The sequence below is a fragment of the Gekko japonicus genome, unplaced genomic scaffold, assembly GCF_001447785.1.
Source record: "Gekko japonicus isolate JY-2015 unplaced genomic scaffold, Gekko_japonicus_V1.1 scaffold880, whole genome shotgun sequence".
Classification (NCBI taxonomy): Eukaryota; Metazoa; Chordata; class Lepidosauria; order Squamata; family Gekkonidae; genus Gekko; species Gekko japonicus.
In genome coordinates this window covers 379,844-394,025 of record NW_015170917.1, presented here as the reverse complement: position 1 = coordinate 394,025, position 14,182 = coordinate 379,844, and the positions used below count along the sequence as shown (strand labels likewise).

Here is a 14,182-nt window from a genome sequence, read left to right as displayed (position 1 = left end):
ATAATAATAATAATAATAATAATAATAATAATAATAATAATAATAATAATGTCAGAAAAGAACATACTCCCTTCAAAGGCCGCTTATGTTCCATGGATACGCTTTTAGTTTATTGCTAACGAAGATCATAGGATACAGTACATTAGCTTGATCACCATTATGGAAGCTGGTTTTGTTGCTTCGTTCACTAGTTCATAGATTAGAGTGTTGCAAGAAAGGCAAACTTGTTGGGATTAGAGAAGTTTATAAGCTTTTGTTTGGCTTACCACTCACTGTAACGATAGAGTTTTATGACTTCTATGTCATTGCTGTTATCCTACTTTGCTCTGTTTAATAAAAAATTTCAAAAAAAATAGAAGAATGGGGATGTGAGGAAAGGTTTATGAAGATGATAGCGGCCATATACAAAGAACAGTGGGCAAAAATAATTGTCAATGGAGAACTAACACAAAATATACGTATTCAGAAGGAAACAAGGCAAGGATGCCCACTTTCACCACTTTTATTTATTTTTGGCCTAGAAACATTAAATGATATGGTGAGAAATAACAAAAAAATACGGGGACTGAAAATTAAAGGTGAGCAATTCAAACTTCAAGCATTTGCTGATGATCTTGTATTTATTCTAGAAAAACCAGTGGCTTCGATAATGAACCTGATGAATCAAATACAAGAATATGGATCCTTAGCAGGGCTTAAAATTAACATCAAGAAAACTAAGATCTTAACAAAAAATTGTACTAAAGAAGAAATAACCAATATACAAAAGGTCACAAATACTGAGGTGACAAATAAAGTAAAATACTTAGGTATCACAATTACAAATAAAAATGTGCAATTATACAAAAATAACTATAAAGTGTTAATAGAAGAAATCAAGAAAGACTTACATAAATGGCAGGACTTACACATATCATTTATGGGCAGAATTGCCACCATAAAAATGAATATTCTGCCACGTTTTTAATTTCTTGCACAATGTATACCGATACTCAAAAATAACAAAGTCTGTGAGGAACTAGACCAACTAGCAAGAAAGTTTATATGGCAAGCTAAAAAAGCACGGATTAAACTGAAATTACTGCGTGACAAAAAAGAAAGAGGAGGTCTTGGGCTTCCAGATTGGCAACTGTACTATAAAGCGGCAATGATGAGATGGATACGAGATTGGATATTATTAGAAGATCAAGGGACACTAAAACTAGAAAGTCATGACCTGCACTTGGGCTGGCATGCCTATGTATGGTATGACAAAGATAAAATACAAAAAAAATTTCTATAAGCATATAATTAGAGAAGCTTTAATAAAGACTTGGAGAAGTATAAAAGAAAAGTTTTATGTCAAAATACCCAGATGGGTTTCTCCACTAGAGGCATTTATAATGCCAACATTAATGACGGAAAATAAAAATATTAACTATGAAACACTGCTAACAAAAGAGAATGAATTGAAATCCTTTGAAACGCTACAAGCTGTAAACATCAACCTTACAAATTGGGAAAAACTACAATTAAAATCAAGATTTGCCAAAGATAAAATAAAGAACTTTGCAATAGAAAAATCAGACCTAGATAAAATTTGGTTGTCATCCTCTGATAAAATGATACAAAAGCTATATAACTTCCTATTAAATAATGAGATGCAAGAAGAAATTTAAAAACCAGGCATGAGAGCATGGGTGAATGATTTGGGATATAATATAAACCTAGATAAATGGTCAAAAATGTGGAAATCTATAAAACTATTAAGAGCAACAGCATATAAGGAAAATATCCCTAAAATGTTCTATAGGGGGCATTGGACTCCAGATAAGGTGGCAAAATGTTACAAAAATGTTTCAGGGAATTGTTGGAGATGCAAAAAAAATATTGGAACATATTATCATACATGGTGGAGATGTGAAAAAATTTGCAAATTTTGGAAAATGATAAAACAATTAATAGCAGAAATAACTGAAATAGAACTGAAATTGGAGCCAGAAATATGCTTGCTTAATATACTACCAGACGGGATTAAATACAATGACTTATGTTTGATACTATACATACTTACTAGCTCTAGAATCCTTATAGCTAAGTGTTTGAAAACAGATAAATTACCAAGTAGAGAAGTAATTATGAAAATTATGGAAATAAAAGAAATTGATAAAGTGAATATGATATTATCAGGAAAAGAGGAAAAGATGTTTCAAAAAAGATGGCAAAAATGAATAGATGGATGGAAAAAAATATGTAAATGTATACTCCAAAAATTGTTGTATATGAAAACAGTATTGTTTTTTTGTGGTGGTTGTTTTGTTATGTTTCATTCTTGTTTTTATGGAAAAAATAAATAAACATTGGGGGGGGAATCCAAATGCTCCAGTTTAGACACCAAAAACGGAGCAAAACCTTTGTGTGGAAGCAGCCTAATGCTAACTCAACTACATGAAAAATTTACAGCAGCAGTATATCCAGCAGTGTGAGAAAAAGCATGTGTTTTAAAGAAGTTGGACCAAGGTCCCCAACTTTTTGCACCGTTAATGGGGAGGTGAGCATTACCACAAAATGGCTGAAAAAAGAAGCACAGCCAAGCACAAAACCTCCCTCCTCACTTTGGAAAAGAATCACATGGCAACCGTGCTGAACACATGAAGCTCCTTATTCGGTCAGAAAACAGGTCTGTCACACTCCTGTTATTTAAATTTCTCTCTAACTTCACATGTTAATAGCCTTTGATTACTACATCAGTGTGGTATGCTGGTTAGTAGCATATCCATTACTGAAGATGCATCAACCAAACATACATCACTACCATCCTATTATTATGCTAGTGATCAATATGTCTTCTCCATCCATCCTATGCACAGCATAGGAATCTTTTTATGAACTCACTGGAATTGATCAAACACACATAGATTCATACTGCAAATAGCAACATCACAATAAGACATTACTCAGCGATTAAAGAATTTTTTGGCAAGCAGGCATAAAACCCCCATGTGCCAGCTGCAGTCCTGGCTCTACAGCAGTGGTGGCCAACCTTGCTTAACGTAACATCCACATAGAATAATCGTCAAATGTTTGAGAGCCACAAGACATGAACAAATATTACACACACGTTTTTAATAGGGAAATATGCAAATTTGCTTTTTATTAACATTAAATTAGACTGTGTAAAAGAGCCACATGCGGCTCCGGGGCTGCAATTTGGCCACCCCTGATCTACAGCCTTCACTACATTTGATTAGAACAGAGACATCCGTCAGCAGGCCCTTTCCACTGCAATGCTTAGGCTCTGTCTGAAATGCTCTGCCATTTGAAGTAAGGCATTACTTTTCTCTATGCAACAAACTGCATAATTTCTAGTCGTCTCTTCAAGGCACAGGTGAATGCTGCCCTGATACTCTGCAGGAGTGGGAAGTCAGTTAGAATTGTCTGCCCATTGATACTTATGGATCTGACTAGTTTCTGAAATGCCGTGAGCAATTTTAAGATCCCAACTGACACGGGCACAGTGGGAATCTGCAACGAAAAGCTCCTGGAAACTATCAACATGGTTGCTCTGTGTCAACCTCTCCTACCCTTAAGTTGTAAGCCAACACCTTAATTTACTATGGAGGTGGGTGACTTGAACAGGACTGAGAAACATCAAGAATAGTATTACTGGAAAACTCGAACTGAATATGACAAACTGCACTGTAGAGCTCACCTCACCTACGAGGTGGCAGTGACAGTAGCAAAGAAATCCTACTTTTCTCCAACCATTTTATCAGCAGCCTTTGATATTGCAAATCATGCCACCTTAATGAGGTGCTGGGGGGATCAAGTGGGGGTCAAGGGATGTGCTTTGGATTGGTTTAAATAACTCTTTATGGGCAAGTTACAATGGGAGAACAGTTGTAACCAGTTTGTCATTTGTCTTGTGGGTTCCACAAGGCTTAATTCTTACCCCCATTTTATTCAATCCCTACATAAAACCCTTAGGAGAAACCATTCATGATTTAAGAGTAGGTTGTACTTAATGCTCCCAGCTCTATATTTCTTATTGAAATTGCTTGGTGATGCTGTAGAGGTTCTGAACCAGAGCCTTACTGCTATGGTTAAATGGTTAAGGGTGAATTAGTTGAAAATGGATCCTAACAAGATAGAGGTAATGCTGGTGGGGAGGGCTAAGGTTTTGAAGAAAATTATGCTTCCCGCTTTTGATGTGGCCCAGTTGACACTCGCAGACTTAGCTAAGAGCCTAGGGATTATACTGGACCCAGCATTATTGCTGGAGAAGAAAGCTAATGTAGCTAGCTGCAAAAAGGCATTCTTCCATCTTCATTTACCACAAAAGATGGCCCCCCTACCATGACTCAGCTGATCTGGCCACATCGACCTACGCTGTGGGAAGGCTAGACTATTTTAATGCACTTTTCAGGAGTCTACCCTTAGTATCACGTTGGAAACTCCAACTGGTACAGAATACTGTAGCCTGGTTACTATTAGGCACTAGGCAGAACATGCATGCCATTCCCATTCTGCTGTCACTCCACTGATAACCAATCATTTACAGGGTACAACTCAAGGTACTGGTACAAATCAAAGCCCTTCATAGGCTTCAACACACTTACATGCAGGCCCACCACTCCTTACATGCACCACCATGACAGCTTTGCTAATCTGAGCAAAGCATTCTGAAGATGCCACAACGCGTGCTCCATTCACTTACATTCCTCGTGATTGCTCCCACCTTAGGGAACAACCTGCCTCAGGTGGTCAAGAAGGCCCGCAGGCTTCTGTCATTCTGCTGAATGTGCAAAACAAATGTCCAGTAGATCATTTTTGTAAAGGAATTAGAACTGTAGTAGAATGGAAAAGTCCAGGAGGATGCCTTTATAATGAAATAGAATTGTAATCTACTTCAACAAGTTTTGTATGGATTATCTTACTTTTATTGTATTGTCTTCTACTTTTGTAATTCTACTTTCTGCTGTTTACAGTATATTTGGTGCCAGATAGTTTGTTAGTCACATTGTTTTCTAACTCTGTAATCCTAGTCCTATTGTATTGTCCATTGTCAGTCCTATGGCAACTGATTGCATCATTTTATATTCTGTAATTCATTTTAAGACTCAGAAACAAAGACAGGCTATAAATAAATAAATGCTCCCACATATGTAAAACAGAAAGATAGTCTATTTCAAAGGACACACTCTCTAATCTGAAATATTTAGGAAGAAAATACTTTGAAGCAGGCAAGGCCAGCTGGTCTAACTGAACCATACTGCAGTACATAATGGTCAGAAGGAATCTGGCTGAGCCTGTAGCAAGTGGTTAAAAAATGGTTCAAATGGAAACCCAGTCAAATTTCTGTCTCTCCAGGCCTATCTTTCCACACTTGAAGCCTGCATCCATTTCTGTAATTGCAACAGAATTTCCTGAAACTACTGTATTATTGGGAGAAGCTGTGGAGTTTCCATGTACAGTCAAATTCACAATGAAGTTTCTCTGCACAATCCTACACCTGGCAGAGAAAAAAATGAAGAAAAACAGTTAGTTTCTGTACAGGAACTGTCAAACAGTCACATCCTCATGACTTACAAATTAAAGAAGCTACCAGTGACACCTATATTTCCAGAGGATCCAGACAAAGGTCCAAAAAACAACAGCTTTGGGAATTACTGGATTCTTCCTGGTGGAAAAGTAAATTCAACAGCATAAGGCAGATAGCATAAAAAAGACTGCAGTGTAGGCTCTGATTTTGAGGCAGTTTGGCTACTGATGGACATCAACAGGATAAGCAGGCATTGATCAACTCATTTCTGGCATGTGAAAGCAACTGGTAAACTGTATATATTTTTAAGTTGCATAACTGACTGTCTTTCCTTACTAGCTGAGATGTTTGTACCAGCATGATCATAACTTATTGGGATTCATGTTTAACTACCTTACATATGTTACTTGTCTCTAAGCCTCTATTAGCTCACTCTGCAGACTTAGGAAGGTCAGATTTGGCTGGCTGAGTCAATAGGGTAGGAAGGCCAAAGCAAAAGTATGCAAAATAGGCACTGTAATAAAATTAGATGATTTTATATGTGTCATCACAAATGACAATATTTGCAAACCACAACCACTACACATATACTTCTGTTCTGGTATTCATCAACTTCAGTAATGGACTGTGCTTTATATAGGTTTTTAAACAAACAGTGCTGGAGTTATGTGTTTGCTCCATTCTTTTCCCCTCAAAGATTAGCTACTATAATATTGCCACTGTTATTTGTGATTTGGTAATATTAAGGCTTGCTTACCTGAATACATTGTACATGTGGGTGCTTTGGTTCAAAAACTCAACTGGTTAGATTAACTGGGAATGTTCATAGGACTTATTTTCCCCATACTGAAAGAGCTTTGTTTGCTTCTGGTTTGTTATCAGGCACAATTCAAACTCTTGGATTTGACCCGGGATTGGAACCAAGACTTTTATCTTAATAGATAGGTAGTTTCATAAAACAGCAAATTAAGATTCTCTGAATATCAATACCTTCAGAGGGTAGGCAGTTAAAATGTAGGAATTTTCTATGTTGACATCCCAGTAACAGAACCTGCCCACAGTCAAATTCACCTGGCACTTACTTCAACACCTTTTAGATTCTAGGTGAAGTCCATATACTACTTATCTTGCTTTCAATTATGTTTAGGTTAATGTCAGTTTCTTATGTGCTGTGTTTCATTGTATTGGGCTGGTTTCTTGCCTTAGACTATTTTAGGTCATTAGCTACCTTGTGCACATTTTATGACACAGAAATGAGGCAGTATTTCAATGAAAATAAGGGTCACGTTTTGTCACATTATCTTGTGTGTGTGTTTAAAAAAAAGCCTTTTAAAATTAAAAACTACATGCAGCTTGCTTGGGCTGCATTTGCAGTAACAGCATGGGGACAGACAGGGGCTCTTCAACCTTTCCTCCCCTATTTTGCCACTGAAAAACATTATTCTGAGCTGCTTTTACCTACTGGGGAAATTTACTGGTGCCCACCTTTTCCCTGAGTGACATTCAGGGAGGAAAAAGTAGCAAATGAAAGGGTACAGCAAGTATAGTGTGTAATTGGACCCTAAGCAGATCCAAAAGATATGCCACTGGCAATGCCACCATTCATTAGAATGGAGAAAGTTACCATGACTAGAATTTGGTTTTCAGCCATTCAAGAAAAAAAGTTGGAGCTGAGTTAGTGTGAGCTAGCTCACAGTTTTTTAGCCTCCAGCTCAGAGATTTTTGTCTTGACTCAGGAAGGATGGCTCCAGAGCAAGCTAATTTATGCAGTAGTCAAATTACTCGCTCACAACTTTATTGCCAGTAGCTCACAAAGTAGAACTTTTGCTCACAAGACTCCATAGCTTACAGGGAACATTGCTAACAACAACAAATTATGATACAATATGATTTATTTTTTCATACTAGTAAAACATGAAGGGGAATACCACAAGAACAAAATTACAAAAATGTACAGGTATTAAATGCCTTCACTCTTCTGAGAAGCAAGCAAACAGAATCTCTTTTCCCAGTCTGTTAGTCTGCAGGAAGATTAAGAAGGATGATGAAACAATCTATAGGAAGCTTTAACATGAATTTTAGCTGCAGCAGTGCCTTGGTGCCATGGTGACTGGTGAACTATAAATATGCAACACTGCTGGGTTTCTATGGAGTTTCAGATCAAAACAGTGCTCGAGGCCTCCTTTCACCAGCAATATTCTCACACTAAAAACTTCATCACGTATTTTTCTATTCTGAAACTAGTCCAGTCTCTTCAGCAGAATCCTTCCTGCAACTTTAGCATTTTTGGCAGTTCTTTTCTAAGATTATTTAATGCGTCATCTCAAAACTGCATACAGCAGTCCAGATGAGATTCGCTGGCAAACACTGGAATACTCCTAGAAATTCAGTGTTGTTAAGTGAATAGCAATATCAGTTTAAATTGTTTTCAAATTAATAAAATTGTTCTAATTAAATTGTTTTAAACTGAATTATTAAATTAATACTAAGTAACGCTTTAAATGAATACTAAGTACGATTTCCAGATTTGATACAACTCTGCAGTGTACATTTTTACTGTTTTTCTTATTTTCTTGGAATAACGCAACTAAATACTTAATGCCTTTTTAACAGTCTGAGTCCATTAAAACCCATGGATTTGGGACAACGTTAACTTCCTGAAGTGATAACTTTAAGAATAATGAGAAGAAGTTGAAATTTTAAATGTTTTGACAACCTCTATTCTTCTCCAGTTTTAAAAAGGCATGTGTCATCTTTAACTCATCACTGAAATATTCTCCTTAATACGTGTATAAATTGTAACTATAATACTGTTTTCATAAAAATAGTTTTAACATTACATAATTTGACTATAATATAAACTGAAGGTATGGCAAACGTCTACAGACTTGTTCTCAAGCAATTGTACTCATTCCACCTTAGGATGTATAGTGGCAATGGGAAAACATTCTTTCCATCACTCAGACTTTCCCTTTGATCTTAAATGATGAGATTTTGCTCTGCTTACAGTGGTGTCTTAAGCATACTACATGAAACTGAAGGTGCTAGTTTAGTGTATAAAAAACCTTCATACAATAAAAAGCAGTCCCCAAGTAGAAAAGAGTATGAGTCCAGTAGCACCTTAAAGACTAACAAAATTTATGGTAGGATATGAGCTTTAGTGAGTCACTGTTCATTTGTGATTGAATTAGGTGTGATATGCAGACGGGTGTGGAGGTATTGGGTGTGGAGAAATCAGGATTGGTAATGAGACAGGAAACCTAGGTCTTGATTTAATCCAAGTGGCTGCACTGTTTTGAGCTTCATTATCAGTTGCAATTCAGCAGTCTCTCTTCTAATCTCCCAATCACACTTGCTATTATCATTTGCCATCTAATGTCATTTGGCATCTGAAATCCAATATACAGGAAAGATGGGACTCACTGACACGATTGCGCTGGCGGCCCAGGCAGGGCACGGAAAGTCCAAAACATAGTCCGGGGTCCGGGCACCAGATAAGACAGAGTAACGTGAGCAGAGTCCAAAATACCAAGTCAAAACACAATCTAGGGTTACCAGAGATTGCAAGCAGAGCTCAGAAGCCAAAAGTCGTTCGTCAAAAGTCAAGATACACAGTCCGAAGTCAGGGAGCCAGGGAAACAACGTCACGCAAGCCAAAGTCAGGAGTCGGGAAGTCAGAATGAAAACCAGGAGACAAGAATGCAGGATCTGGGGTGCAGCGATTCGTCTATGCGATTAGTTGCCAGCACGAGTTGGGAATCTGAGAGAACCGCTTAAAAAGCCTGTTCTGCTTGTTAGCAAATTACCGTCCGCTAACAGGGTCCTGGCTCTGGTCAGTACTCTGGGCTTAGAAGACGCCAACCTCGCATGTGCGCCTCCTTACGCTGGGTTGCCACGTCCCATTGCCTCTGATTGCGCAAACGAGCCACCGGTGGGGGGGGAATCAGGAGGCGTGGTGCTTGTGCTTGGCTCTGCCAGCGCGGCTCCAGGTGTAAACTCTCCTGGTAGCTGGTGCTCATCCTCCGCAAGACTTAGGTCTGGTGATTCAAGGGGTGCAGGGAGCTCACCCTCAGACGTTGAGGGCGCAGAATCCCCGGGGTCAGGGTCTACAGGGTCGGGCTGCACTGCAGGCATGACACTCACATTCTAACTGTATCTGAAGGAGTGAGCAGTGACTCACGAAAGCTCATACCCTACCACGAATTTTGTTAGTCATTACTGGACTGTTACTCTTCTCTACTGCTACAGACAGACTAACATGGCTACCCATCTTCAGCAGTCCCACAATCTCTTTAGAAAAAAATTAGAAGCAAGCTAGGTAAGCTTAGCCAGCCTTATGGTCGATATTTCTCCAAAACTGCATCAAAGAAAGTACAGCAATTAATTTCTCAGCAGAGAAAGTCACCAGTTTGATATTGTATTTGAATAATAAATTTAACTAACAAGCAATACAGATAATATAACTGTTACACAATAAAACTCATAGTGCAAAAACATTTCCTACAAGAAAAGTTCTGAAATAGAAACAAACCTAGATTTAATCAGATATTTACACACTTTGTTCTTTCACAAGTTGTTAGTAATAACCAACTTTTGTCAGACACAATATAAATAGCTCTATGAATTTTCAAACTACTACAGCCAGGCCAAATCTTTCAGATGTTTTGCTAAAACGTTATCTCCATAAGTATACTTGCACTACTGAAAAACAATATATAAAATGCACTGCCTTTGAGAACATTACAATAAGCATAAGAAACCAACAGAATAACTCTCACTTTAACAATCTTAAGTAAAATAATTTGATATCAAAAATGTCAGAAATGACATACAGGTACACATTTAAAAGCTCCATATACAAACCCTGGGCAAATGTTATTGTAGACAGACATACCTTGATCCATAGCTAAAAAAACTTCAAATATCATATGGTATTAACCAACAATATTTATTTGCATTAATTTTATATTTAACATTCAGCATTTATACACTTTATAAGTATTTGCATGCACTTATTTATTATGTGCAGTAGTAAAGCAGGTGCTTCAAAAGAAAAACCTTCAGAAAAAAGGTGGTAATTGATAAACCTTCAGAGAAAAGAAACAATGTAGCTATGTCGCTAATAAGCCTTCAGAGTTTATCATACTGATCAAGAGATAGCAATGAACTTCTCCTGATATTTTGTCCCAGAGTGCTTTGGACATTTCCTGAATGACCAGTACTCCAAATTCAACAAAATCACAGGTTAGGAGGCCCTAACTAGCCTTACAAATAATTGATGAAAGCCTGTACACTATCTTGCCACTCACACACTGCCTCTCTCCTCCCCTGCTCCCCTCTCCTCCCACTCTTGGTCCAGTCACACCCCTCTCCACATCACTATAGTGTTTTTTTCTTAGCCAGGAAAATCACTTAATGATTACTAGCCTTTAAAAACTAGGACAGACCGCCAGGACAACTGTAAACTCTGCAGCAGTTCTTTCCAGGATTGCAAGTCTAAGCTTTGAAGATGTGAAAAATGCAGCTGTACTATTATGAGAAGTGAAAGGTTTTTTAGAATTCCCCCCCCAAGCGAAGTTCTGTGTTCAGCATATATTACACAAACTAAACAAATATGAATAATTCTCTTAGTAAGAATAATTTATTCTGGCTTTCTTAGTCATGGGAAGGAACAAGGAGCTATACAGCACTAAAAAAAAACCAACCTCCAGCGATTGGAAATCTTATTCCTGTTACATCTTTGGCTTCTTGGATATTAACAGGCATCACATAACCATTTTCAAGAAGACCTTTGCAGTCATAAGGACTAGAAATTTGCTTTCTTTAAAATAAAAGCCTAGAGTTTTGAAGTGCATACAGCTATGATTGTAATCAGCCAACACTCTTCTTTTAGCTTGGGAAAATGGCATTGCAACAGCCATGGCATATGAATGCCAAAACTACTTTAAGCCACTAGTCGAAACCAGGCAAACAAGGCTGGGATGAGACCAGAAATCAGACCATACATTTTTACTGTTCACACTTAGGTTGCTTTAGCCACTTCAGAGTTGGCATTACTTGTGGAAGAAGGCACAATCCACAATTTGCGACAACATCTATTCTGTTGATAAAGAAGATGGTAAAAGCTCTTTAATCATACCTTTGGACTAACTGAAAGCCAGTTTGGTCTAGTGGTTAGGAGCACAAACTCTAATCTGGGAGAACCAGGTTTCATTCCCCACTCCTCCACATGCAGCTGCTGAAGTGACCTTAGGTCAGTCACAAGTTGTCTCAGAGCTGTTCTCTCATGAGCAGTTCTCGAAAGAGCTCTCTCAGCCCCACCTACCTCTTAGCCATTGTTCCCTCTAAGCTGTGGAGTCTTGTGAGCAAAAATTCTACTTTGTGAGCGACTGGCATTAAAGTTGTGAGTGAGCCATTTGGCTACTGCATAAATTAGTTTGCTCTGGAGCCACCCGTCCTGAGCTGAGACAGAAATCTGTGAGAGGGGAAGGTAAAGAGATTGTAAGCCACGCTGAGACTCCTTCAGGTAGTGAAAGGTGGAATATAAATCCAACCTCTTCTTCTTCTAACTATAGTCAGGCTTTTGCTGCTTTAGACAAAAGCACTAGATCATGTATGACTGAATGACACCTCACTGATCTTTGCCAAATGTCATCTCCTCAATGACTCCAGTGACATACCACTACATTGCTGATGTGAAGCAGATATGGGCCTGATCAGTGCCTAAGCAAGGGACCACTGGGATTCCCTGCAAGCTGTCTGTGTTTTTGAGAAGGAAACAACAACATTAAGATACAGCAGTACATACACAGAAACAAACATAATTGACATAGGTGCTGAAAAGGAATACAAATATTGTCTTGTGCAAATCTAATTCATCTTAACAGAATTCTGGGGCCAGTATTTTGGTGTCTCTAAAGTTCTTATTATGAATGAACGGACTAAAGCTACACACAAATATCTATGACATGTTGTTTCCTCCTCTCTGTTTAGGAAGCTGGCTGTGAATCCTGATCTTTTACAGACTTTTATTTTTCCCACTGCATGAAACTTCTACTGTAGGTACTCTCATAGTAACTTTGTCAAGAGCTTAACTGAAAAGAGGAGAGGTACAGTTCCATACACTATGATATTTATCCACATGGCTGACACTCTAAAATAAATCTATTGAGCTGGAAAGCCATTATTTCCTTATACAATGGCTGTGTTGATTTCCTCCAGTATGTTATAATGATCTGCCTCTAGCAGCTGTGACTTCTGCTATAGTTGCTCAGTGTTCCCTCTAAGCTGAGTCAGTGTGAGCTAGCTCACAGTTTTTTAGCCTCCGGCTCACACGTTTTTGTCTTCGCTCAGGAAAGATGGCTCCAGAGCAAACTAATTTATGCAGCAGCCAAATTGCTTGCTCACAACTTTAATGCCAGTCGCTCATAAAGTAGAATTTTTGCTCACAAGACTCCACAGCTTTAAGGAAGCATTGATCACAGTCTGGACATAATATTGAATGTCTGTATAGGCAAGCTACAAACTGCAACAAATTAACATCTATTCCTAAAATCAATGACAGGCAACTCAATCCTATGCATGTTTATTCAAACAAATCCCACTGTGCTCAATAGGATATACCCTAAGTTTATCCACAGGATTGTAGCCTTTTGTATATGTTTTCTGTCTGTCTTTTAAGACTATCAAGCACTTCTATATCCTCCAAATTTCTGGATTTGCCAAAAAGGTGCAGTCCTAAAAGAGCTAGCTTTCTTTTTCAAGATAGCAAACATAAAACCATTAAATGCCTATGGTCACAAGGAATTCCAAAATACCAGCTTATGTATCGGCAGGAGAGGAACAGAGGGAGATCCTGCCAGTTAACAGCAGCTGAGTATCATTTCCCTAAATTTGCTCTCTTCTCTGCACAGTTATTTAAGGCCTGTGCTTGCCTACAGGTGCAAGTCCTTGTACAAGAGCCAAAGAGCACTTGTTCTTCAGCTCTTTGGCTGAGGGTCAGCTACTGAAGAAAGAAGAGTTGCTTGGCAATGGGAAGCCTCCCTTCTCTTTTGCAGTCTTTTCTACTGCAAAAAAGGCAAGATATAAACAAAACACTACTATTCCTGATCATAAAAATAGAAAAAAAAATACATTAAAAGCAAAAAACCACATATACAACACAAACAACAGTATGCCTCAAGATACACACACCTGTTATAATAAACTTACAGATCCAGAACAGTTCTCCTGAAGACTAGCTGGTAAAGCCATCTTGTATCTGAGTAAGACTACTCTCCTCTACATTTGCCTACTATTATCCAAACTGATAGTTCTTTATAGTTCCAGAAGTGGTTGTGGAACGAGTAGTAAAACTGATTATCCTAAGCAGGTATTTTGTGTGCTGTCTCAAAGACAACCGTACCCAGTCTCACAGACGCTAATCGACGACAAAGCATAGACTCATGATCTATCTACCAAATAATCCAATCAGAACACTTCTTTTGCCACATTTTCATCCTGGTCAAGATCGCACCTCAGGCTAACACTTATCCAGTACCTTCGAAGGGGGAAAGGGCACACTCTGGACAGGCAGAAGAAAAACCTCCTTTGCTGCATACTCAGATGCCACTTTTTTGATATATGCTTCTACAACCGGAATTTGGAAAGATGGTCTTATAT

General features: G+C 38.2%; 1 protein-coding gene across 2 annotated transcripts in view; it reads right to left on the bottom strand.

Annotated features, from left to right (window-relative positions):
• CDK19 (cyclin-dependent kinase 19) overlaps nucleotides 1-14,182 on the bottom strand; it is a 236,930-nt gene that overhangs the window by 222,029 nt on the left and 719 nt on the right. The gene's annotated exons all lie outside the window — the stretch shown is intronic.